The sequence below is a fragment of the Zalophus californianus genome, chromosome 15 (assembly GCF_009762305.2).
Source record: "Zalophus californianus isolate mZalCal1 chromosome 15, mZalCal1.pri.v2, whole genome shotgun sequence".
In the NCBI taxonomy this organism is placed as follows: Eukaryota; Metazoa; Chordata; class Mammalia; order Carnivora; family Otariidae; genus Zalophus; species Zalophus californianus.
In genome coordinates this window covers 52,340,093-52,365,025 of record NC_045609.1, presented here as the reverse complement: position 1 = coordinate 52,365,025, position 24,933 = coordinate 52,340,093, and the positions used below count along the sequence as shown (strand labels likewise).

The window sequence follows — 24,933 nt, the reverse complement described above, 5'->3', positions numbered from 1 at the left end:
ACAAGCAGGGGGAGTGCAAGAGGGAGAAGCAGGCTTCCTGCCAAGCAGGGAGCCCAGGACCCTGGGATCATGACCTGAGCCGAAGGCTGACACTCAATGACTGAGCCACCCAGGCGCCCCTCTACCAATATGCTTCCTATTTCCATTTTGTACTCCACATCCAGTCAGTGAAATCAAGTTGATGTTCTTTTTCATTTCATCCATAGCCACCCTACTTGAATATGACCTCTCCACTGGCAGTCCATCTTACATTCTACCAGCTTTATTTTATTCTATTACATTTGGGTCCTCTTCTCAGAAGCTGTTAGGGTCTCCTCTTTACAAACAGAAAGACATTTAAATTCCTTAGCTTTCCATATAAGACCTTGCACAGGCTGACCTTAGCATACCCTTCAACACTTTTCTTTAGGCAAACTGAAAGGATCACGCTCTCACAGTCCATTCTGCAGGGTCTATATACCCTCTGTCCAAAAAGCCCTTCTGTCTAAATCCTACCTATATCCTTTGGAAACCCTTCTCCAAAGTTATCCTCAGTGTATTCTCTTCTCAGGTCTCAGGTTTAATCCTTCTCTTTTGTTACATTTTCCTTTTGATTTATAGTTACATTCATTCTTTATGTCCTCTATTAGACTATACAATCTTTGATAGAAACCAATCACGTTTAGTAAGTGTATAACCTGGGCTACGTTACTTATCCTCTCTAAATCTGTTTTTTTTTTTAAACTATAAAATAAAAATAAAAGTGCCAGCTCCCTAGAGTGGTGAGGATTAAGTGCAACCATATACATAAAGCTAGCACACAGTAAAAGGTAAACGTCATTATTTTTTTTCCAGAAATGTTTAGCATTGTTGGCTGCTACATGGGGTTGCTAAAGAAAAAATAAAGTTTAAAAGGTTTCTTACAAACAAATGTGTTCTCCGAGAAAACACAGCATGAAAGAAGGTACTCATTTCCTAAGCTAATCCTATAAACAGGAACTTTTCTCCTATCTTAGCTGTTAACTCACAGATATAAAGCAACCAGAGAGGCAAAAGGCATCATTCCATGGACACATCGCCATTAAGAATGTGCACGGAGTAGGTTCTGCGTGGTATCATCCTACCCGCTCAGGAAAGTTGTGCCGAGGGTGTAACACAAAGGGAGCATAAATAACAGCCAAGGGGGTATGGGTTCTGGTCCTTAGCCCTGTATGGCCTTTCAGTAAGGCATTTAATATCCGTGCCTGGGTCTCAGCTTCTCCTCCAGACATCGGGACTAACGGCCCTGCCTTTTCCACAGGTTTGCCAGGAAGCTCCAGAGTTAAGAGAAAGTCTTCTGAAAGAGGAAATGCACGGTCCCGACCTCGGGTGGTATGAAGAGAGTAAGGCACAGAGTCCTGTCACTAAGACAGTTAAAGGAAGCAAGTACTTGCAGTGACGGGGTGGCACGGAACTTTTCCGCGTCCTCCGGCGGGATCCGGCAGCACGGCCCTGGGCGGTCCAAGCACAAGTCCGCCCCGCCCGCCCGGCAGGTGCGCGGGCCCAGGCCCGGAGGACGCACTGCTCGGACCGGGCCGGGGCTACGCGGGGGAAGACGCGCCGCCTCTCCCAGGGCCGAGCGCCGGCAGCCCGCCGCCCTCTCCGCGCTCGAGGGCAGGACGCGGCTCCGAAGCCCCCAGATCCACCCCCGGCCACCCCCGATCCCAAGGGGCTCTCCCAGCTCCAGGCAAGGCCGGCCGCGGCAGGTGCTTGGAGGTGCCGCTCCCGCCCGGGGCGCAAACTTGGGCGGGGAGCGCGGGGGCGGCCAGGGCCCCTCCGCCGCCTCACAAGCCCGCTCGGTACCTACCCCGCGGCCGCCGCCGCCGCCGCCGCCGCCGCCGCTCCTCGCCCGCCAGCGCGCCGGCCTCAGAGCGAAGGAAAGTGAAAGAGAAACAGCGCCCGCCGCGGCCTGGCCGGTCCCCGCGCCCCGTCCGCCCTCCCCCTGCAGGCGGGAGCGCGCCGGCTCCGCGGGGCTACTCGGCTCGGGCCCGATAGGGCGCGGCGGGCCTCGGGGCCCAGGGCCGGTGCCGCCTCCAAGGGCAACTCCACCCACTTCCAACCGCCGGCGCCGCCGGCCGGCCACGCCCCCGGCGCCACGCCCGCAGGCCACGCCCGCCTGCCCGCGCTCCTCGCAGGTGCCTTGGCCGCCCCGCCCGCCCCGCTGCCGTGGCTTCAGAGCGACACGTAGCCTTGGCCAAATTTTATCTCGGTTCTTCTCCTCACCACCACCCCTCCCAGTTGTTTCCATCATAACAATGTCTGGTACATTTTCCCTGGTGGATTTAAAAGCAACGGTCAGTGTTGATAATGAGTCACCCTGAGAAACTGCTCAGCTGCGTCTTCCCCAAGCTAGTCCCATCTGCGCACAGCAGGGACGAAGACATTCCTTGATTTGCACCTTATGTAAAAATCACTAACAAACTTGCTACTATGGGGTGGGTATCGTTGACAACTGTAAGCAAGCAGGAGCGTGGTGGGGGTGGGGGTATTAGTAGAAAGGTAAAGAGTTACTACTATTTGCAAGGTTCAAAACAAAACACCCCAGTTCTCTTTCTAGTGGCTCTGAGATCTACAAGAGACCATTCACTGCTAAAGATTTATTCAAAAGCATGCATTAAAGGATTCCTTAACGTCATTCAATCCTATTCTACTGCATTCCCAAAACTTACAAATTTCTACCACAACCACTATTTTGCTAAACATTAAATCAGACCTGGTTCTTTGCTTCTTAGGAGACTGCAATCAAGTAATCCTAGGGTAGCAGGCAAATCAGTGTGGTCTCCACCAATAAAACAAAAGTTAAAACAAACATCCCAAAGGGAATCAGTAAAGGGTGGTTTCAATTTATGTATTAGAAGAAAATGTGTTGTAATTACAACATCTTTGCTTCCGTAGAAGTGAGAGCAGTGGGGGCTGGAGAACTGACAGTACTGGGGGTGGGGTGGGGGACTGGTGCAAGGTATTTGTTTTATCTCCTGTTGACAGGAGTCACGGTCCTTATTATCAGAGGGATAGATTGTGGAGATGGTTCTAGTAGTAAACCAACAAACCCAACAACCACTAGTCCAGCAAACATACAGGTGTTCCAAGATCTATTTCAAATCTGAATACATCAAAGAAGTAGAGAAAGACAGCTTTTAAAAAAAATATCCAATTTACACTTAAACTTATGTAGAGGGGACATAACATTTAAAAAATACCATTGCTAATATCACAGCAAGAGCAATACATTTTCTCAAACAGCTTTCAAGGACCACATTTTTATAGTCCTTATAAGAACCATTTTGCAAAAGCATACATGCCAATTTCTAAGCTAGGATTGGCTTCAATAAGTCAAGTAATCACAATGAGCACAGAAAACAAGTTTGGTTAAATGACTTTATAGGTGAAGGGTAATTTCGGATCTTTCATCTGGGAGACAAAACAGATCAATATGTGCAAAGTCACCCTGTTTCAAACAATGGAAGACACTACTGTATATACTATTATAAATTGTCATTTTCCTATTTTGCATCTGAACCTCTTTTAAATATACTTTAAAGAATAACACTTAACAAAGGGGGGGGCTTAAATGTGATTGATGGATAGTAAGTGGGGCTAATCAGCCTTCCCTGAGGAAATGAGCTTGAGGATGGATATTAGGAAGGCTTTCCTTAGTAATGGAAGGAGGGGTGAGGACTATGCTAGAGCAGCACCTGAGGACAGGTGCAGAGGTGGCATTGCTATAACCGAAACTGCAAATGGTGGACTTGGGGGTGGGAGAGAGAATTACAACCTTTGCAGGGAAATGTGTGCCTCGTGTCCTTGGAGGTAGCACAATCTGTAGTAAAATGTTCAGTGGTTTCTCCTTTTCCTTCTTCAGCAACCACCCCAGCTGGGAATGCTTTCCAGTAACTCACCTTTTAGTCCTTTGGTTCTGACGGTGGGGCTGCAACAACCCATCGAAGCCTGAATCTGGGAGGGTGGCTCTGATAACAAATCTCAAGTACGAGTGGGACCCTCAAATAAACAAAGGCCTGGAAGCAACTGGATATACAGGACTCAGAAAAAAAAAGGCAGGTAAAAGAATCATCGCTGGGATTCCCCTTATTACGAATCTACTTCAGCCTTCTCATTTTACAAATGTAGAAAGCAAGATCCTGAGAAGTGGCAAATTCATAATCACAGACCTGCTTTTGGTAAAGCCAAGACCAAAACAAAGGTACCAGTTCCATATCATTTACGCTTCTCAAGGGAACTTCATAAGTCCAAGATTTTAAGGGAGGTTTGGTAAGAAACAAATTAACTTGGAAGAAAATAAGGAACAAAGGGAGAGAAGAATGGGTGAAGGGAGAGAGGGAAATAACTGCCCATATGGTATTTAGGAGGGAACTGCCACTGGTGAGTTCCTACCAAAGAAGCATAATCCTAAAGCAGTAACTGGTTTCATTTGATCATTGATCCAGACTCTCCCAGGGAACCACAAATGGCTCTTGATAACCCTTGAAACTACTTGGAACTACCTGTATACCTAACAAACACTTTCATTACTTTATAGTTTGTCTAGATTTTTATTTCAGTTAAGGCTGGGTAATGGATGGATAATTCTATACTGAAAAGTTCACATTCTGTCCTTGGCTAATAAATATATTATCAATGAACTGATGTTCAATAGCATAATGCTTAAAAATAGGGTTAGAACTTTACATTTCCCCTGGGATATTAAATGAGATGGCTTTTTCATTATTGTAAATTAGTTTATATACCTCAGTATGCTATTTAATCTTTTTATATAGAATATCTCTAACATAAAACTATCCTCTGTAATCTAAAGTCTTCCTAGAGAGATTTTAGAAAATATTAAAATTTAAAGTGTCCCCCTGGGCCCAAATGTATTTATTTTATAGCCATGGATATTACAGCTCAAAATCTATGACTACCTAAAATCCATGATGGAGGAATGAGAAGGGAACAGAACGGAAGAACCTCTAATCAACCTCAGCCTTTTCTCTTTTTCTCTTAATGCTCCCCTCCCCTGCAATCAATAATTCTCAAAGACAATGTCTCTTGAATCCTTCCACTTAACCTACTCTGGTTGAGATTACTATCATCTCTACCCCCCATTACTTCAATGAATTCTTAGCTAAAGCTCTTATCTGTCAAACCATTCCCCACAGCATAGCCAGAGGACTAACTACAAATTGGATCAAGCTCCTCCCCAGCTTAAAAAAACCCTGTTTTTAGGCTAACACCCAAACACTTAATAAGCCCATTACAGATCCCCATCACTTCTACAGCCTCTCCCTTGAACTCTATGCTGTAGCCCTAATGAACATTTTTACCCTCTAGCTGGAGAGATGGGTCTTCTTTCCTTCAAATGAGCATCCTGTCCCAATTCCTTCACCCCTCCCCACCCTTGCTAAATCTGGTCAACTCTTGTTTATCCTTCAGGTATCAGACGATATCAAAGGCTACCTTCCCAGACACCTTGACGGTGTTGAAGAGCTTCCTTGATATACAGATACCACATACATACATTACAACTCAACTTATCTCTCAAGGCCCACATCACACTGTCTTGAATTAACTGGTTAACCTCCTACTAGTGTGTAAGCCCAGGGGACCCATTGCTTGATTGTGCTTCACGAGCAGAATGGATGGCAAAATGGTAAGTATTCAAATAAATACTGACTGAAAAGCTGAATATTTGCACACACTCTAAGACATATTCTGTGTATTCTTTCTCTGGTTTCTTCTTGGGGGGATTTTTCCAAAGATATGTTAGGCATAATCCTTGCCATCTAAGACTACTAATTAAAATCACAACAGGGAATAGAGACTTATCCACAAGAAACAATTATGGAGCAATACACCAAATTTATCAATAAAGTTTTTTATCAAAAAACTCCAGCAGAAAGAAGGAGTGCTATTGGTGGTCAAGAAATCAGTCCTGCATGCTTAAGACTCTGCCAGTAATAAAGGCTGCAAGGCAAAATACTAAAAGCTATGGATATGAAAAATAAATGAGAAAGCCAGAAAAAAAAAAAGAGAAATTAAGTCAATATACCTAAAAGTGAGTACAGACAAATAGCGTTAGGTATAGGGACAAGATTAGTCTATGAAAGACTGTGCAACTAGCTAAATAAATATTTTAAAGTGCCTTAAATACATTATGCTAAAAAGACAGACTAACAAAACTTGTTTCTTCCCCCCTCTTTTGAGAGGCAGAAAAAACTAGCTGTATTTTCTTAACTGCGATTTCAACAGTTGGCTGGAGCAAGTTCCATTTATACTGGAAGAACAGAGAATGTAACTAAAATAGGTACAGACTATAAGAAAAAAACTGCATTTACTCCAATCATCAGGGCTATGGATACTTTAAAACATGACAAAACCACAATTGTTATTTTGGGAGTTCAGATTAAATCCTTCAGGATCACCAATGGACAAATGACTGACATGTAGAAACTAAGAATAGTTCATCAAATCTGAATGTAGACAATTCTAAGTTAGGAGTGATTATAGAAAAGTTAGGGAAAAAAACCCTACCAAAAAAATGATATGAAATTCAAATGGGGCAAATGCAATATAAAAATTTTGTGACATAAACATTCAAATACCAGAGGAGTCTAGGCACATGATTTGAAAAAGTCCTCATTTTACAGGCAGCTGTGGTTTAGAGGAAGGGACACTGGACCTAGCAAGAGAACCTGGTTTTCAGTCAGGGCGAGTCACATAACTTCCCTTGGCTTCATTTTCTTCCTATGAAAACTGAGACTAATGTTACCTTAATCACTGATCTTTTCTTTCTATATTTGTGTGTTATTATAATGAACATATAGAAGATTAAGTAAGAGGATAAGTGAAAAAGTGTTTTTTAAATTATAAACTGTAAAGGACTGTAAAAATATAAGGTATAAGTGGCAATCTCGCGGACCACCAGCAGTTGAATAGTACCTGGTAATCCTGTACCACCCAGTAGAGGTCCTGGATGCTGAGACAGTTTACAGGATGAATGAGACACTCCAGGCAAGGCAATGGATCTAGGACATAGTATAAAGTAAGGCATACAATGGTCACAAAGTATTTCTTCCTCTGAACTCAATATTTATCACACCCAATTTTTAAAAACAAGATGGGAAAGCCTAAATATTTCACACTAAGCAATTCAAAGACACACAAAGAAAACTAATTCCCCCCAAATGTGTAATAATTTGGGTTAGTTCAACATTGCAGAAATGTGTGTTAAATCTTTATTTACTCCTCTCCAATGAAGGCGTAGCAGAAACATAATGTTTTCCATTAAAATGCAAAATCTCCAGGCGGGGTCACAGTCAAGTCCTCATGAGCCATCTCTTGAGTTATGGGTTCCTAGCTCACCAGGATTAGTAGACTTCTTAGTCCAAAGGAAGGGAGAAGGCCAGGGAAGGACAGGAGGCTTTAGTTATGACTTTACACTTTAGCAGGATATTAACTGTAACACGTTGCTGGTTGGGAGGTGGGGGAAGCAGCAGGAGGAAGGAAAGTGTAACTGAAAGAGAAGGAAAGCAAACCACCAAAGACAACCTTCTCTCTTGTACTTCACAATTCTGTCTTGGACCAAAAACAAAACAAAACAAAACAAAACAAAACAAAAAAACACCCTTGAAAACAAAAAGCAAATTAGTGTGTTCATACTGTCTTCAACTATTCAGACTTAATGACTAAGATACTGATTACTTTGTGTCCAGGTTTGCAGGAAAACTAAGAGAACACTGGCCTAAATGAAACCAGGGCAACATTAGCTATAAGGCAGATACTCTTAATTCTTGGCCTTCAGGGTGATAAACCCTACAGAAGTTTCAGAAGCTATGATAACTTGTCTGCCATAGTTCAAGAAGAAAGAAACAACCTTTGTCTTCAATGGTTTCTTCATTTGTGTCTGTTGAAAGGGGTTATCCTAGCTCACTGCAAAAGCTCCCACCACTTACCAAAACGTCCTAATAGCTTCTTGATGAGAAGCTGAAAAAAGCACTAGCATCCAAGCATCTTAGACTAGATGATGAAGAATATAAGATGGTTCATAGAAAAGTGGTTACCAGCAAGAGCTCCATGATTTATCATTACTGCTGTATCCCTTGAATCAATTCTAAAACATAACAGGATCTCATTAAACATTTGTTGCAATAAATGAATGAACAGATGAACAAGTGAAAAAATGAAATCTGACTTTGCAGTCAAGACTGTCAGCATTCAAATTCTGGTACAATCTCTCTTTTTTTTTTTTAAAGATTGTATTTATTTGAGAAAGAAAGAGAGCATATGAGAGAGAGAGAGATTGAGATCAGGAGCGGGGGGGAGGGGCAGAGGGAGAAGCAGGAACAACCTCCCCCCCCCCCCCCCCCCCCCCCCCCGCCGACCCCATGCGGGACTTGATCCCAGGACCCTGGAGCCATGACCTGAGCCGAAGGCAGACGCTTAACCCACTGAGCCACCCAGGTGCCCCGGGCACAATCTCTTACTGGCTATATGTCATAGGGCAAAGAACTATTCTGTGTCTCAGTTTCCTCATCATTTAAATGTATATAATAAAAGTACATATTTCAGGAGTTTTTAAGGGGATTGTAGGAGATAATACCAGCAATGTACTTAGTACACAGTAGGAAAACAAACACTGAATTAATTTTAAGAATTTTGTACCTGTACCCTTCCCTACTATTTGGACAAAACAGCAATAAAACAGAAGACATAATTTAAGACCTAATGACAAACAAATACTTAGGACAAATGCCTTAGTATGATCTACTTGCTCTGAGGATGTATGTGGAAGCAACACTTAGTCACCTAACTTTGCTGCCAGTTGCCCTTCCTTGCCCTATTAGAATTTTAAAATGAGGTTACTCTCCAAGTGGCAAATGAGTAAAATATGAAAATCACAACTTAAATTACTCAAGATGAAATCAAGAAATAGGATGTACACCGAAGTCTAAAGAGTTTTATGAACACTCAAAATTCCAATTGAGTGACCTGGGTATAGTCTTAGGGAGGCAGAACTGAAATGTGACAGTTAGTAAACTAAAACATAATCAATTATATTTTACCCCATCTGGAGTAGCTTCATGTAAATAGAAAAAGAATGATGAGCAAAGGGCAAGATGTGAGCTGTGCATAGGCAGCGTTGTCTAGGACAGGGAGACACTGATTTTGGCAAACTTTGAACTAGTCACCAGAGAAGTATGCTCTGATCCTACCCATCAGTGGTTCATGAGACCTGGATTATCATCCTTCACCTTTGACTCTGATTCCAATGCCCACAAAGTTACTATCTGAGTATTCATTTGTGTTCCCTTATGCCAAAATGCTGGAAGCAAATACCTAAACTGCAAAATTAATATTTGTGACTATTCTACTACAAATTTTAAGATCTTTCGTTTTTACTATTGCTAATACCATGACACTGTATTGAATTATTTAGAGAAAGATACTAAAATGCACCATTTTAAGAGCTGAGGACATTAAAGTTGATCAGCTTACTTTGGGCCAAGTCAAGTGGTAAATAAGTCAGGGATAAGAATTTTCTTGTTTCTGTAAAGCACATTTCCTTCAATTAAAAAAAGTTACGGATAAGCTTGTTACAAAAGGACAACTACTGTATGACTCCACTCATATGAAGTATCTAGAGTAGTCAAATTCATAGAGACAAAAAGTACAATGGTGGTTGCCAGGGACTGGGGGGGAGGAGGAGTGGAGAGTTAGGTTAATGGGTACAGAGGTTCAGTTTGGGAAGGTGAAAAAGTTCTGAAGATAGATGGTGGAGATGATTGTACAACAACATGAATGTATTTAATGCCACGGAACTATACACTTAAACATGGTTAACATGGTAAAATTTCTGTTATGTATATGTTGCCATGATAAAAAAATGTTATGGGAAACATCTTCCTTTTTTAAAAAGGAAAAGAAAATCACAGCAAATAGTGAAGACCATTGGCAAAGCACTTCATGAGCCCTGGTCTACCCATCTAGAGCATTGTTTTAGACTTGGGTTACATAATCTCTAATGGCCCTTAAAGTTCTTCAATTATATGGCTGCACAATTTGGAAGCATTACCTAGAGCAAGGGTTGGCAAAATTTATCTGTAATGGGTTAGATGGTAAACATTTCAGGCTTTGTGGACTATATGGTTTCTGTTGTAACTCCACTCTGCTCTTATAGGGTAAATCTGCCAAAAACAACACATAAACAAATGGATATAGCTGTGTTCCAATAAAACTTTTCTTAAGAAACAGGCAGCAAACCAGATTTGGCCCTTAGGCTATTGTTTGCCAATTCCTGATCTAGAGCATATCTCTGTGAACATGTATAGACGATACCAATTAAAAACTTTCCTATGTCCCAGGGTTGAAAACTTCTACAATTCCAATAAGCTCTTGTCAGTGTAACACCGTAACTTTATGATTTCTATTTTCCAGGCAATGAGTAGAATAGAGTGGCTTAACTAGTAAAAGGTGGTGGTGGTACCACCATCATCATCATCACCACCACCACCACCACCACCACCACCACCACCACCACCATCATCAAATAGCTCAGAGAGTTAGAAACTCTCTCTATGTTTTGTAAAGGGTTGCCACAATCTGATCTGTTTCCTATGTCACAACAGAGAAAGTCTACCAACAAAGATAAAAAGGAATTTTAAATAAAAACATTCTCTCCTGTTTGCTGAAGAACGGACTTAGTCTCTCACCTCCGACTTCAACACACCATATAGTCCTAGTGGCATTTAAAGAGAAAGTATTTCCCCATTCCATCTGGGATTCTAGAGTGCTGATCTACGAGAAAACACAGGGCTTCAAGGGGGTAAGCTATCTGCTTACATACTTGGAGATAGCACCACAAGCTGGCCTGACCTGGGAAAGTCATGCTGGAATATGTGTATATGTCACCTCCAGTCTTCCTGTGGCCAGCTTCAGCAGCCTGGATTCTGGTCTGAGAAGAGGCCATGAAGGGCAGGGTGGTAAGGGTTCCCCACCCTGTTTCCTTTGAAGAATAGCAGCTCCAACAAGAGAGGGCATATTTAAAATGAGGATACTAGAGCTGTGGGAACTAGATCTGGTCTGACAGCCTGAGGAGAAGGAGGGATGCTTCTATTCCCATGATGCAGCTGATAGGTCGTAATGATATTCTTCCCTTCCAGCTTTCTGGATAACTGTTATAGGCAAATCAAGAAGAATCTGCGGGAAGGGTAAAAGAGTTTCAAAGTACTTTTCACATAATTCATCATAACTGAGGTCCATTCACTACTATACTGCTGAATTACAAAAGAAAAGGCTTTAGTATTAGATCATTTGAATACTGGCATTTTAATTTACTAAATTAAGAAAACTGCAGAAAAATCCAAAGAAGAGAGGTAATTACATGTACTCGTGCTTTTAAAAGGTAAGTTTTGTCAAGAATTGTTGTTCTTGATTTGAACAACTTACAGTGATACTTCATTTCCTAAAAATTTTAGAAGGATGATGCTTATCACAAATACTGACAAGGAAGTTAATTGGAACTTGATAATTATAAATTAGTAGATCACTGTTTCCTTTATAGTATTTCCTGAACAATTTATTCTTTAATCATTTTTTACCAATGAAGTCTGAAGCGTTAAGTGGAGTACTCATTTCTGCTAGAAAAGGAAAGAATTTCTGTAATTAGAAACTGAATTTATAAGCATAGGCATGAATGCTTACATGAAGGTTTTATGTTATGTAAATTAAATCACTTTAGAAGTATCCGACAATAAACTAGTCATTAATAAAACTGAATAAATAGAATTTAACTTTTAAAAGTTGACATGTGTGGTACGATACCCATACTCAACAACATGTGAATGTTTCACACTTCTGTACTTGGTTCATTAACTTCATTACCTTAATATGCCACATTAAACACAAACCCTTAACACACGTTAAGTATCACATGTTAAATATTACACAGATGTATTCTAAATGCCTATTATGGGTTGAATTATGTCCCTGAAAAAGACGTGTTGAAGTCCTAACCCGTACCTGTGAATGTGACTTTATTCGGAAATAAAGTCTTTGCAGGTATAATGAAGTTGCAAAAGGTCATACTGGAGTAGTTGGGCTCTTAATCCAATAGGACTAGTGTCCTTATAAGAACAGGAGAAAGACAAGAAGAATACCTTGTGCAGACACAGATGCAGAGGCAAGATGGCTGTGTGCTGACCCAGGCAGAGACTGGAGCCATAGCACCAGAACTGTACATGCTAGGGGAGTGGAAATTCCCTCCAGGGAGGTTTCTGTCAGAAGAAGGAACCACAGGGACGCCTGGGTGGCTCAGTTGTTAAGTGTCTGCCTTCGGCTCAGGTCATGATCCCAGGGTCCTGGATAGAGCCCCCACATCGGGCTCCCTGATCAGCAGGAAGCCTGCTTCTCCCTCTCCCACTCCCCCCGCTTGTGTTCCCTCTCTCGCTGTGTCTTTCTCTGTCAAATAAATAAATAAAAATCTTAAAAAAAAAAAAAAAAAAGAAGAAGAAGAAGGAACCACAGCTCAACTACCTCTGCATTAAAGAATTTATGGAAACGGATCAAATTTAGGATCATGGCTATGGGAAATGAGAGAGAATTTGTCCAGGCACATACACAAGAATAATAAAAACAAACAAACAAACAAACAACCCCTTCCCACAAAAAACCAAAACCAAAACTAAAAAAAAACCCAGCAGTACTGACAACCTAGTTGAATTGGATAACATCTTTCTAGTGGTACTGATCTGCAGCCAGCCATGCTGGTAGAGAAACAGCACAAATGGAACGAATGGATAAATGGATTGGCCAAAAGGGTAAAGGATGGTTGATACAGTGGGTAGAAGAAAGGAGCTAAGAGAAAATGCAGGATGATGACACTGGGGTCTGAAGAAGACCAGGAAGAGAAGGAATCCAGACAGGGGTTGACTGAACTACACAGAAAGGGAGGGGTAGTGAATATCCATTTATATTAATGTAATTTCCAAGTATATAAGCCAGAATATGCTTATTTTAAAATCAATTTATATTGTACTTAATTCTAGACATTCTTTTGGGTCCATTCAAAGGAATGTGATTCAGGTTAATACTTACAATACCTGGCATAGAACTACTCTGTGCTGCACATGGCCAGTTACAAAGATTCCTTGATACATATATACATAAATGTATACATATATACACACATATGCATAGTATATATTAAAGACCACACAGATGAAGAACTAGAGAGATGTGCTTCTTCAAACATAACACTCATTTTTTTAAAATTTTTTATTGTTATGTTAATCACCATACATTACATCATTAGTTTTTGATGTAGTGATCCATGATTCATTGTTTGTGCATAACACCCAGTGCTCCAAGCAGAATGTGCCTTCTTTAATACCCATCATCAGGCTAACCCATCCCCCCACCCCCCTCCCCTCTAGAACCCTCAGTTTGTTTTTCAGAGTCTATCGTCTCTCATGGTTTGTCTCCCCCTCCGACTTACTCCCCTTCATTCTTCCCCTCCTGCTATCTTCTTCTTCTTCTTTTTTTCTTAACATATATTGCATTATTTGTTTCAGAGGTACAGATCTGTGATTCAACAGTCTTGCACAGTTCACAGCACTCACCATAGCACATACCCTCCCCAATGTCTATCACCCAGCCACCACTCCAGCAACCCTCAGTTTGTTTCCTGAGATTAAGAATTCCTCATATCAGTGAGGTCATATGATACATGTCTTTCTCTGAATGACTTATTTCACTCAGCATAACACCCTCCAGTTCCATCCACGTCGTTGCAAATGGCAAGATCTCATTCCTTTTGATGGCTGCATAATATTCCATTGTGTATATATACCATCTCTTCTTTATCCATTTATCTGTCGATGGACATCTTGGCTCTTTCCACAGTTTGGCTATTGTGGACATTGCTGCTATAAACATTGGGGTGCACGTACCCCTTCGAATCCCTACATTTGTATCTTTGTGGTAAATACCCAGTAGTGCAAGTGCTGGATCGTAGGGTAGCTCTATTTTCAACTGTTTGAGGAACCTCCACACTGTTTTCCAGAGTGGTTGCACCAGCTTGCATTCCCACCAACAGTGTAGGAGGGTTCCCCTTTCTCCGCATGCCCGCCAACATCTGTCATTTCCTGACTTGTTAATTTTAGCCATTCTGACGGGTGTGAGGTGGTATCTCATTGAGGTTTTGATTTGGATTTCCCTGATGTGGAGCGATGTTGAGCACTTTTTCCTGTGTCTGTTGGCCATTTGGATGTCTTCTTTGGAAAAATGTCTGTTCGTGTCATCTGCCCATTTCTTGATTGGATTATTTGTTCTTTGGGTGTTGAGTTTGATAAGTTCTTTATAGATTTTGGATACTAGCCCTTTATCTGATATGTCATTTGCAAATATTTTCTCCCATTCTGTCGGTTGTCTTTTGGTTTTGTGGACTGTTTCTTTTGCTGTGCAAAAGCTTTTTATCTTGATAAAATCCCAATAGTTCATGTTTGCCCTTGCTTCCCTTGCCTTTGGCAATGTTTCTAGGAGGAAGTTGCTGTGGCTGAGGTCGAAGAGGTAGCTACCTGTGTTCTCCTTTAGGATTTTGATGGACTCCTGTCTCACGTTTAGGTCTTTCAACCATCTGGAGTCTATTTTTGTGTGTGGTGTAAGGAAATGGTCCAGTTTCATTCTTCTGCATGAGTCACACTCATTTTTAACTGATTATCTCTACTATATTTTATAAGCCACAAATATCACCAAGAATTAACAACTGTTGATGTCAGTACATGCTTTGCATTATACTTGGAACATTATACCAGAACTATTAGCGTTTGTAAACTTTGACCCTTGAGACCATTTTTAAATTGCATATAAGAACACTCCATACCATATATGGGAGCATCTATAATATTCAGAGTCAAAATATAGACAAGTAGCACTTAGGAAGTAAAATTTACTGTGATAAAAATGTAAATGTTTTGTAAAGTTATCCTTTGAGGATGCTGTTTCTTCATGAAGCATAATGCTCATGCTTTAAAATTTTTTTCATACAACTTTCCACCATGAAGACAGGACTGAAGTGCAGCTTATTTTTTTTTATTTTTATCAAGATAAGCTTAGTAAAAATTCAAACTTCCTACTAGATGAATTAAACTTACTTCCAGCTAAAGATCTTATAGCTAAAAGAACAACTTCAAGGAAAGGTATGAAACAGAATTCCTGTTTTTATATAGAGAGCTGCCTTCCATTGTCTTGTCCACCCAAAGTGTTAAGTACAACAAACACAATTAGCATGCATGAGTTATGGAAGTTAGGCAATGCAATTCTTGTAGGGATATTTATTCAGATTCAATACTCTATCTTATCCCTGTCAGCACAGCAGCCTCTGGGTACACAACATAAAATATTAACGAAAAAACAGAGGAAGCAAATAAACTTCCAGTTACTTCTGGCTCAACAATTCACTTCCTCTAACTGACCGGCATTGAGTTCTCTGTGGCCATTAAGGAACACTGCTGATTAGGCTTACCAAATCATTTCTGAATGACTATCAAGCATGATCACTTCTAAAATCTGTGAAATGGAGATGTAGTGGAAACAGAACAGCTTTGGCCAACACATCACCCTGTACCCTTTCCTGTGCCTTCCTATCGAGGCTGGAAATTGTGGTGACACCTCTAAAATTCTGTCTCCAACTCCATCCGGGCAAAAGGCAACTCCACAAAGCCTCCTCAAGCTTCAATCAGCTTATCCTGAATCAGAGTCAGCTTTCTAAGGCATAGCTGTCACTCTTTCTCTCCCTTGCTAATAATTAATGATGCAATGAGCCTTACCAAGTACCCAGAATGGTGCTGAACAATTGGTGTGATTCTTACTTCTTTTGCTCCAACAGTGACCCCATGAGATAAATAAAATCACTGTCCTTATGTTACAAATGAAGAGACAGTAGCACGGAGTTTGTGGGACAACCAGGACCACGAAGCTCAGGACCGACGGAGGCGAGAAGGGGACCTAGCAGAGCAGCTCCAGGACTGTCCAGGTGCTGCTCAACCACGTTCCAGACCACTTCACTCTGTGGCGGCATAACCCCTCTGGGACTCGGTACCGAGCAAGCTTTGCCACCTTATCTCCACTCTTTCCAACCTAGAACCTCTACACCACGACTGGACCAATCTGTCACTGACCCACAGAAACGCTGTGAATGCCAACCTCTAGCCTTTGCTTATATTGTTCACCACTAAATGGAAAGCTCTCCTCTTTCTCCTCCTTTTCACCATCCATTAAGACCAACTGCAATGATACATCTTTCCAAACTGTTCCTTTTTTTAACCCTTCCACCTCAATGGAGTCTCTCTTTTCTGAGAACTGCTGGAGCCCTACGCACCTGGTATTTAGCTGATTTAGTATTAGTATTCATGCTTTGTGTTTTTGTAGTCTATCAGGAAAGATGGCAGATAACCTGAAGGCAGGGACAGATAGGGCCCAGCGCAGGTTTGTGAATCTAGCGGATACTTAGTAAATGTTGGGGGAATTTATAATAACCTCTCTAGCAACATAGTCAGTAAAATTAATGCAGCTCACTGTCATAAAGTAACACTCTAAGAAATCACCTCAAAACTTTTTGGGTAAGGGCGCTTGGGTGGCTCAGTCGGTTAAGCGTCTGCCTTCGGCTCAGGTCATGATCCCAGGATCGGGTCCCGCATCAGCATCGGGCTCCATGCTCAGCAGGGAGCCTGCTTCTCCCTTTCCCTCTCCCTCTGCCTGCCTGTCTGCCTACTTGTGATCTCTCTCTCTGTCAAATAAATAAATAAAATCTTTAAAAAAATGTAAAAAAAGACTTTTTAGGTAAAATTAAAGGCCGATATTACTTCCAGGGTATTCTTCAACCTAACAACCAACTCCTCCAGCTAATCACATGAACTTAGTAGGCATTTCTGCGTTTGGATACAGCAAATCAGTGTATGCACATGTGTGTGCATAAATAGCCAGGGACAGACATTCAAGCAATGTTCAAATACAGCATTGGAAATATAATGAGGGATCCAAGTTTGTTGGAATTAAAATGATGTTTTGAAAAAGCTGATAAGATGGGAAATGAAAATAAAAGGCATTCTGTTGCCATTTTGCTTTTTGCTTTGGATCATTTAACAAGCACTTCCAGTACCTACATGTTAAACTCTGTTTTGCGCGCTGTGGAGGATGCTGCCACAGTCCTGCTGAGCTTTTCTGTATGTGTGTGAAGCAGCTCACCTGTGTGAGAATTTTTCAATGTTAGAATGAGATATTCTTCTACATTTGAATGAGAGAATAGGTGAAACTTTTCTCCTACTTAATACCATCACCAGAATTCACACCGTTTTGAGAGGTTATAAAGATACACAGAGATCTGAGTCAGAACCTGAACCGTTTCTGATTTTCAGCAATTTTTTTTTAAGAGTAGCTCACAGAAAAGAGAAAGGGAGAGGCCAAACAGCAGAAAGCAGGTGTGGTCTAACTGGTACCAGGTGTCTAGCACTTGAGGCCCTGAAAGTCTTTCTGCTTTCCACAGGGCCGTGGTACCCAGCCATGACCAAGCCCCTGAGTACCCCAGTAGTGGCCTGCACAGAGCACAGTTCTTCTGGCCCTGAGCTTCTATAGCAACCACTGAACCTCTGAGGGACAACCATCTATTACCTGGCTAAACCAGTTATACGGTTTGATATTAGAAATCTTCAGGTTGCATCCTCTAACAGACAAAGCATAAAAAGTATTTACTTATGGCTCTTACTAGATTTCCAGGTTAGCTTTCAGACATAATATTTTCATAGAGTGGCCAGCCATATTAAACACCCTCTGTAACATATGTTACTCAGAGAGGGGGAATAAAATCCCTTCTAACCCCACTTAATTCAATGAACATGTTATTATATGCCGTGACCAAGAAAGAGATCACAAGGGCTATAGCACTTTGTTGGAGATGGAGGCTCTAGGAGCAGGTAGATGCTTTGCAGTAAGAGTAAGATGGCATCCCTTAGCAGGGAAGTGGGAGCTGGCCTTCTGAAAGGAACTGGGAGCTAATAGAGAGTACTGATTGGGGCATATGAACCTGTGAATCATTCATAAGTCAGAAATTGCCCAAGCTTTACTTCAGTCTAATACTATTATCAGTTATCTATTTAAATGCCAGAAACAGAAGATGCAAATGGTAGAGATTAAAACAAACAGAAAAGCAAACAGAAACAAAACATTCATTTTAGAAATCCTCTGGATTCTGTTAAATGAGTCGGGTGGTATGTGCCCGTGGGTCCCACACTCACTCATTTCCCAATGCTGATTAGCAGCACAAACAGTCCCTCACACTAGCTGCCCTCTGATGCTCCTCTATAACCTCCACAGAGGGGTCCCCTCGATGTAAAGCTCTCTTCTTCTACAGGGAGGATCCCATCCATTCTTAGTAGGATGAAGTAAGAGGAAATAGAAAAGTCAGATGACAGATGGGTAAATGAAATTGTGCCAAGGGAAAAAAGGATTACTGATAAAAATGTAAATAGATTAGACAAGATGACTAAGCAATACAAAATTCCATGGACATTTGGAATTTTTATGAATGTAGTGGTGGCAGACTGCAGATGGCCAGAGTGCCAACTATCTGTCTAAAAATAACTTTGAAAGGGAAAAGGGAAATTATCTGACCAAAAGCCACTGAAATCTGCCAATGAGAGGAAACTCATCACTTTTGTGGGGCAAAAAAATAAATAAATATTTCTTTTCTGAGGAGGAGAGTTCAAATTCCTTAACTTTCCTTGGTATCAGTAAAGTTGGGTCTGACTAATGGAGGACACTGATAGGGACACATCCTCCACTGAGGTCGTCATAATTCCCCCTGATCACGGGTATTGGAGCTGAAGACAGCTTCCTGAAAGGTCAGGATCTCTAGCAGAATTCAAAAGTAAGCATGAATGAGGGGAACATGGTGTTCCACATCATCATGACTTCTGGGAATCCAGTAGCTGGGGTATAGCTCTTCTCTCCCCACGCCTACCAGAGCTCATACACTCTTCAAATGATCAGTCTCTTCCATGTTATTAAGGTGAATTTTCATACTAATACAGGTAGAGCAAGATGTATTTTAAGTCTTCCAGATCAGCCGACAGATTCCTACACCTTTGCTACTTCACCTGCAGTCCACAGACCATCAGCCTCAGCTTCACCAGGGAGCTTGTTAGGAATGCAGAATCTGGGGCCCCAGGTGATTTGTATGCAATTAAAATTTCAGAAGCACTGTGAATGTACTAAAAATATTTCCTACTCTTGGGATTCGGTATTTCTCTCCCCAGATGCTAGGGCTCAGTGCAGTTAGGCCAATTCTAGGACAATCTGAACATCAAAATAAATGACGGTAATGGATTATAACACAATGAATTTAAGGAAAGACTCCATGAATCCATATTTGTAATAAGGAAATAAACAAATGGGTAAAGTGGAAGCCCTTCTTTACAATGGAATATACAATGGAATTTGCAATTTATAAATATATAAGGAATGAAAGAGTCAGAAAATGACCAATTTGCAACCACTGTTGCTGTAATGGATTCAGGCAAAGAGTCTCCGGAGATCCTAAAACCATTCGGTGAAAGTCTGTTGAGCAGTAGGATCTTTACATAGTTTTACAGTATTTCTCTACAGATTACTTCTGAATTACAAAGGGAAAAAAGTATCTTTACAGTGGAGAAATCTGTTGGACGTTACCCAAATCATGTGATCAAATCTAATGTCATTAGTAATGGGACCACTTGCCATCACATACCTGCTGGGGTGACACACTTGGGAGGATATGCTATCACCTGCATAATACTGCTGCAAAAATGCATAACCTGACTAATTATGAGGAAATATAAAATAAGCCCACATTGAGGGACATTTTACAGAACAAATGGCCTGTACTTTTCAAAAATGTTAATGTCATGAAAGACACAGAAAACTGAGAAAGGTTAAAAGAAGCTCCTAACTAAATGTAATCTGTGATTTGGGACTGTTTCCTGGATCAAGACTTCTTTCCTGTTGTTATATGCAAATTGTTCTAAAGGAGCTCATTGAGACAGGTCTGCACAGTAGATATATTGTATCAATGTAACTGTCCTGAATATGGTAACTGTATCTCCTTTTAGGTGATACAAACTGAAGCATTTAGAGGTGAAAGGTCATATCTGCAACTTATTCTTAAATATTAAGTAGTTCCGTGAGAACTGTAATAATATATGTATATTGAGATATAAAACAAATATGGCAAAATGTTAACAAATGGTAAATCTAAGTGAAAAGTATATGGATGTTCACTGAACTATTACAGCAACTTTTCTGTAGATTTGAAATTGGTCAAAATAAAAAGGTAGGGGGAAAAAGTGAAATACAGAAAAATAATGCAATCCCAGATGGCCCCCATACCACAACCTTCTAGTAGAAGAGTATGGAATACCATCATTAACTGCACCCTTTCTCCACCCAAAATGGTCTTGAAATTGAATACAATCAAATGGCAGACTGTTAAAAAATTCCTCTTTAAAAGATTTTTAGGAAAAAGCAGCTTTTTGGGCTAAAAGCCCATTCTTTGAAAATGCACCTCATAATTCTTCTACAATGTGCCATGGCCTGTGACTGTCCCAGGAAATAGGAAGGTGAAGCAGACAAAGACCCTGTTCTCGTAGAGCTTACATCTGAGTATAAGGAAACAGACAATAAACAAATAAACAGTGTGAGGTAGCAATTAAGTGCTATCAAGAAAAAGAAAGCTGAGAGAGACTGCAGGGATGCTGTTTCCAACAGGGTGGTCAGGTAAGGACTGCAGCCCAGTGTCACTGAGCAGAGACCTGAATGAGCTGAAGAACTACACTGTGTGAGTAACTTGGGGAAGAACACAGCAGGCTGAGGGCACACGTCAGATAGGAGACGTGAAACCCATCATTTATAATATTTATAACAGAATTTTTAGAGGAAAAAATGTATCTTAAGTTTGGCTCACGACAATCAGTTTATAAATGAACTTGGGATACAACAGTCACTTGGAATACTGCTATCTGGGACTACAGGTGTGTTTTTACCCACATACTGTTGGTGAAGGCTGACTCGGGGAGGGGTGGCGGATATGTGCTCTTTGTAATTTGGAAACTCAGAAAAAAGAAAATTAATTCAACAATATCCTTTCAAACTATTTGAGAGCAACCATGCTCAAGAATGGGTGACACAGAGAATCAAGGAGATGAAGATTCTGACCAATTTAGTGACTCTAGTGAGAGACAGAAATACACCTGATGCTTTAAAAATGAGTGTACTTAAAGATCTAATCTCACTGGACTGGAAGGATGATGATACCAAACCTGTATTACCTAGAATTTGGTTTGCCCCCCAAATTATCAGGAGTTGTTTATATAGATAAAAATTACAAATTTAATACATAATATATTCAGTTACCTATATGTATATATATTCAATTTAAACACACTGAATACCTGCTCTGAATTTTACAAAAATCTTCATTTTTAGCATTTGTGAGAAAGAAGCTAAATCTTGGAACACTTAGGAAACTTTTAATACCATGCCCAGATAAAGGCAGTTTATTACATTTCTTAAACTTGGTGAGCTACATAGCACCAAATCAATACCCAAAGTACTCATTTTTAGAACAAGAAACAGAGGTAGGAATTGGAGAAGGAATTGGAGACAGAGGAGAGAGAAAAAGGGCAGAGCAACAATGAATTGGGAGTGGGGGATCTTTTGTTATGTACAACTAATTGCTTTTATTCTCTGAATTATCTCTCTTAGCATTTTGGGAGTTCTCAGGTTTATCATCTTCTAGACTTTTGAGAACCAAAGGTTTGTCTGGATAGAAATGGCTCTACCATTTGCTATCAATTTATTGCCCATTTTGGTAATTTCCAAACAGGCTAATTAAACAACAACAACAACCAACACTGCAGAGAATGGATGAGTTTGAGACGGAAGACAACAAGAGAACTTGAAGGATTTGCTGTGTCTCCACAATTCTTACCACTGGGGAAAGCCCTGAACTAAACCTCTAGCCACATTCAGCATTCAAAATCATCTGTCTACGATCAAGTTCTAAATGTGTTCCTTGTTTTATAACAGAGTGAAGGCAAGCATGTAGTCACTCACGCTGGAATATTTCGCTGAGGGCCTATTGCATACCAGGTACTGTGACAGGTGCCTGAACACAATGGTGAATTAAGCAGACATGACCTGCCCTCATGGAGCTTCCATTCCCAAAGAATTAAACATTAAACAAATATCTATCATGTAAATATTAGTTAAGGTATCTAATAAGACAGTTGAAAGCAAAACTCTAACAAAAGGAGGAGAGACTAATATAAGAAGTTTTTCATGAAAACCTTAGGATCACATAACTTTAACAATCCAAGCGACCTTAAAGGTCACAAGTTAAATTTATGATCCAATTCTGGGATCCTGTCTAAGATATCCCTAACAAATACCTCTCTTCCCTATCACAAGGCTTGTCAGAATATTGTATGAGGAGTAAAGAGTAGGCAGGACTGTATCCAAATTAAACGTTATATTCATAATTCTAAAACACTTCTTTATAAAAGCAAGTAACTATTAAAAAACACATTCTCGGGCACCTGGGTGGCTCAGTCGTTGAGCGTCTGCCTTTGGCTCAGGTCATGGTCCCAGGGTCCTGGGTTCGAGCCCCACATCGGGCTCCCTGCTCGGCGGGAAGCCTGCTTCTCCCTCTCCCACTCCCCCTGCTTGTGTTCCTGCTCTTGCTGTGTCTCTCTGTCAAATAAATAAATAAAATCTTTAAAAAAAAAAAAACAAAACACATTCTCTAAATTTTATCACTATCTCATTTGTAGCTCTGGTTACATAAAATGGAACATTTTAACAATCTTTGATGTCATGCTCCACAAATCAATCAACTACAACAAATGGCAACTAGTTGTACAATCACATGAAAACTGTGTAAAATTGTTACATTAACTTCCACACATTTTGGAAATGTGGATCTTACAGCAATCATTAGGTTCACAATTCAACTTAGCCTAAAAAATCAGGTTTAAAAATTTTAACTACCTATACTTGCTTCTGTGCTTCACAGAATGCCTTTATGAAAATAAATAAAAGACCTATAAAATATATTCCAATTTTGAAATTACAATGAAAAGTAAACAAAATGTTAGGGGAAGTAAAAAACAGTAAGAAAGGAAATTTCCATTAACAGGTAGGTTGTTTGTTGGGATATAGTTTTCAATAAGTTAAAAACATGACTCTTATACAAATATAAATTAAGCATGTGTCAAATATTTATTTAAATCGTTAATGAGAAAACCAGCAGGATGATACATCTGGTTCAGTGAGTATAGGAAAGACTGAAGTATATATAGTCAATGAAAGAATACAGTAAGCTTAATACAGACTGTTAGTTTAGATATAAAACTGGTCCTATAGGTCAATAAAACTCTAAACTTTGGGGGTTATCTTCTCCATCAGACACAAATAATTTGCAAGTTATCTACAATTAACATCTAACTTTATAAAATTTGGGTTTCAATCAATAGCAAATAGTAAGTTAAATAAAGGTACATTTCCCTAGAGAGTTAATTGGTCCTTGGCTGGGTATGTCTGACAATGCTCCAGCATAACATTGCAAGCACGTGTAATCATCCTTGTGCCTTATTCTCAAGCACTGGTGAATTTTTCTTTACACTTGAATATGCAATAAAATGTTGGCTATACAAAACCCTCGTGCGTGGGTTAGTCTTTTTTTTTTTAAGGTTTTTTTATCTATTCATTCGAGACACAGAGATACAGAGAGAGAGAGAGAATATGAGCAGGGGGAGAAGCAGAAGGAAGGGGAGAAGCAGGCCCCCCGCTGAGCAGGGAGCCCAACGCGGGGCTTGATCCCAGGATCCCGGGATCACGACCCAAGCCGAAGGCAGATGCCCAACCGCCTGAGCTACCCAGGCGCCGCCCCGTGGGTTAGTCTTGATAGTGGCATGCTCTATAGACCTAATTTAGCTCTCAAAATGCTGAGTACCAAGGGGTATACTGGTGGCTGGTGGCTGAACATTCTCACCACTCCCCCAACCAAGGCTGTAAGATCACTATCTGTTTGCCTACTTTTTATCACATGTTTGGTCTCTATTCTATATCAGAAAATCTGCTGCCTACTGCATGTTGCATCTAAGTCATTTCTACCAACACATTTCTTTACTATTTTTCTTCCTTTGACAGTATCCCTTTGTATGAATACATTAGTATTCATATGTCAATCTTTTAAGCAAAAAATATCTAAGCACAAATATATCTAAAAGTTCTAAGTCAGCTTTTGATAATAAACACTGTATTACACAGCATCAGTGGTTAATCCCTCTGCCCATCCATTCCTCACTCCAATGCTAAAAGGCACACTGAAAACATTTATTGTTTAAATAAGATAAACAATTTCTACTAACTGAAACCAATGAAGTAAGATGAAGGAACCTACTTCTAAGGCTTCGAAGGAGTCAATATAGTAAAAACTTCTGCCTCTATATTACATTAATGTTAGAGTATCCTTCATCTAGAAACTTAATAATTAATAATAATGATGGCTATGGCACAATGTTCCAGATACTGTGCTAAGGACTTTACAAATTTTATCCTATTCAATCCTCACAACAATCTTGTGAACTAGTTTGTATTATTAGTCCCACTTTTCCGATGAATAAACTGAATCACAGAGAATTAGTGAACTTTCCCCAAATCACAATGGTGGTGGGGGTCAAGTCCAGTTATTTAGCTTGCAAGCCTATAGGCTTAACCACTAAGTTACATCAAAGAAGACAATGGAAGAATTATAAAAACAGATATAGGGGTGCCTGGGTGGCTCCGTCATTAAGCGTCTGCCTTCGGCTCAGGTCACGATCCCAGGGTCCT

The 24,933-nt window shown here is 40.5% G+C and overlaps 1 protein-coding gene across 6 annotated transcripts in view; it reads right to left on the bottom strand.

Annotated features, from left to right (window-relative positions):
* PCGF5 (polycomb group ring finger 5) overlaps positions 1-24,933 on the bottom strand; it is a 113,487-nt gene that overhangs the window by 62,810 nt on the left and 25,744 nt on the right. The window contains exon 2 of one of the 6 annotated variants that reach the window (XM_027596592.2): positions 6,955-7,040. The exons of 1 other annotated variant lie outside the window; for it this stretch is intronic. The gene's annotated coding sequence lies outside the window, so the exon portion shown is untranslated. Of the gene's footprint in view, positions 1-1,825; positions 1,967-6,954; positions 7,041-24,933 lie in introns of those variants that run through there. 4 more of the 6 variants (XM_027596596.2, XM_027596597.2, XM_027596595.2 and 1 more) reach the window with 4 other exon arrangements.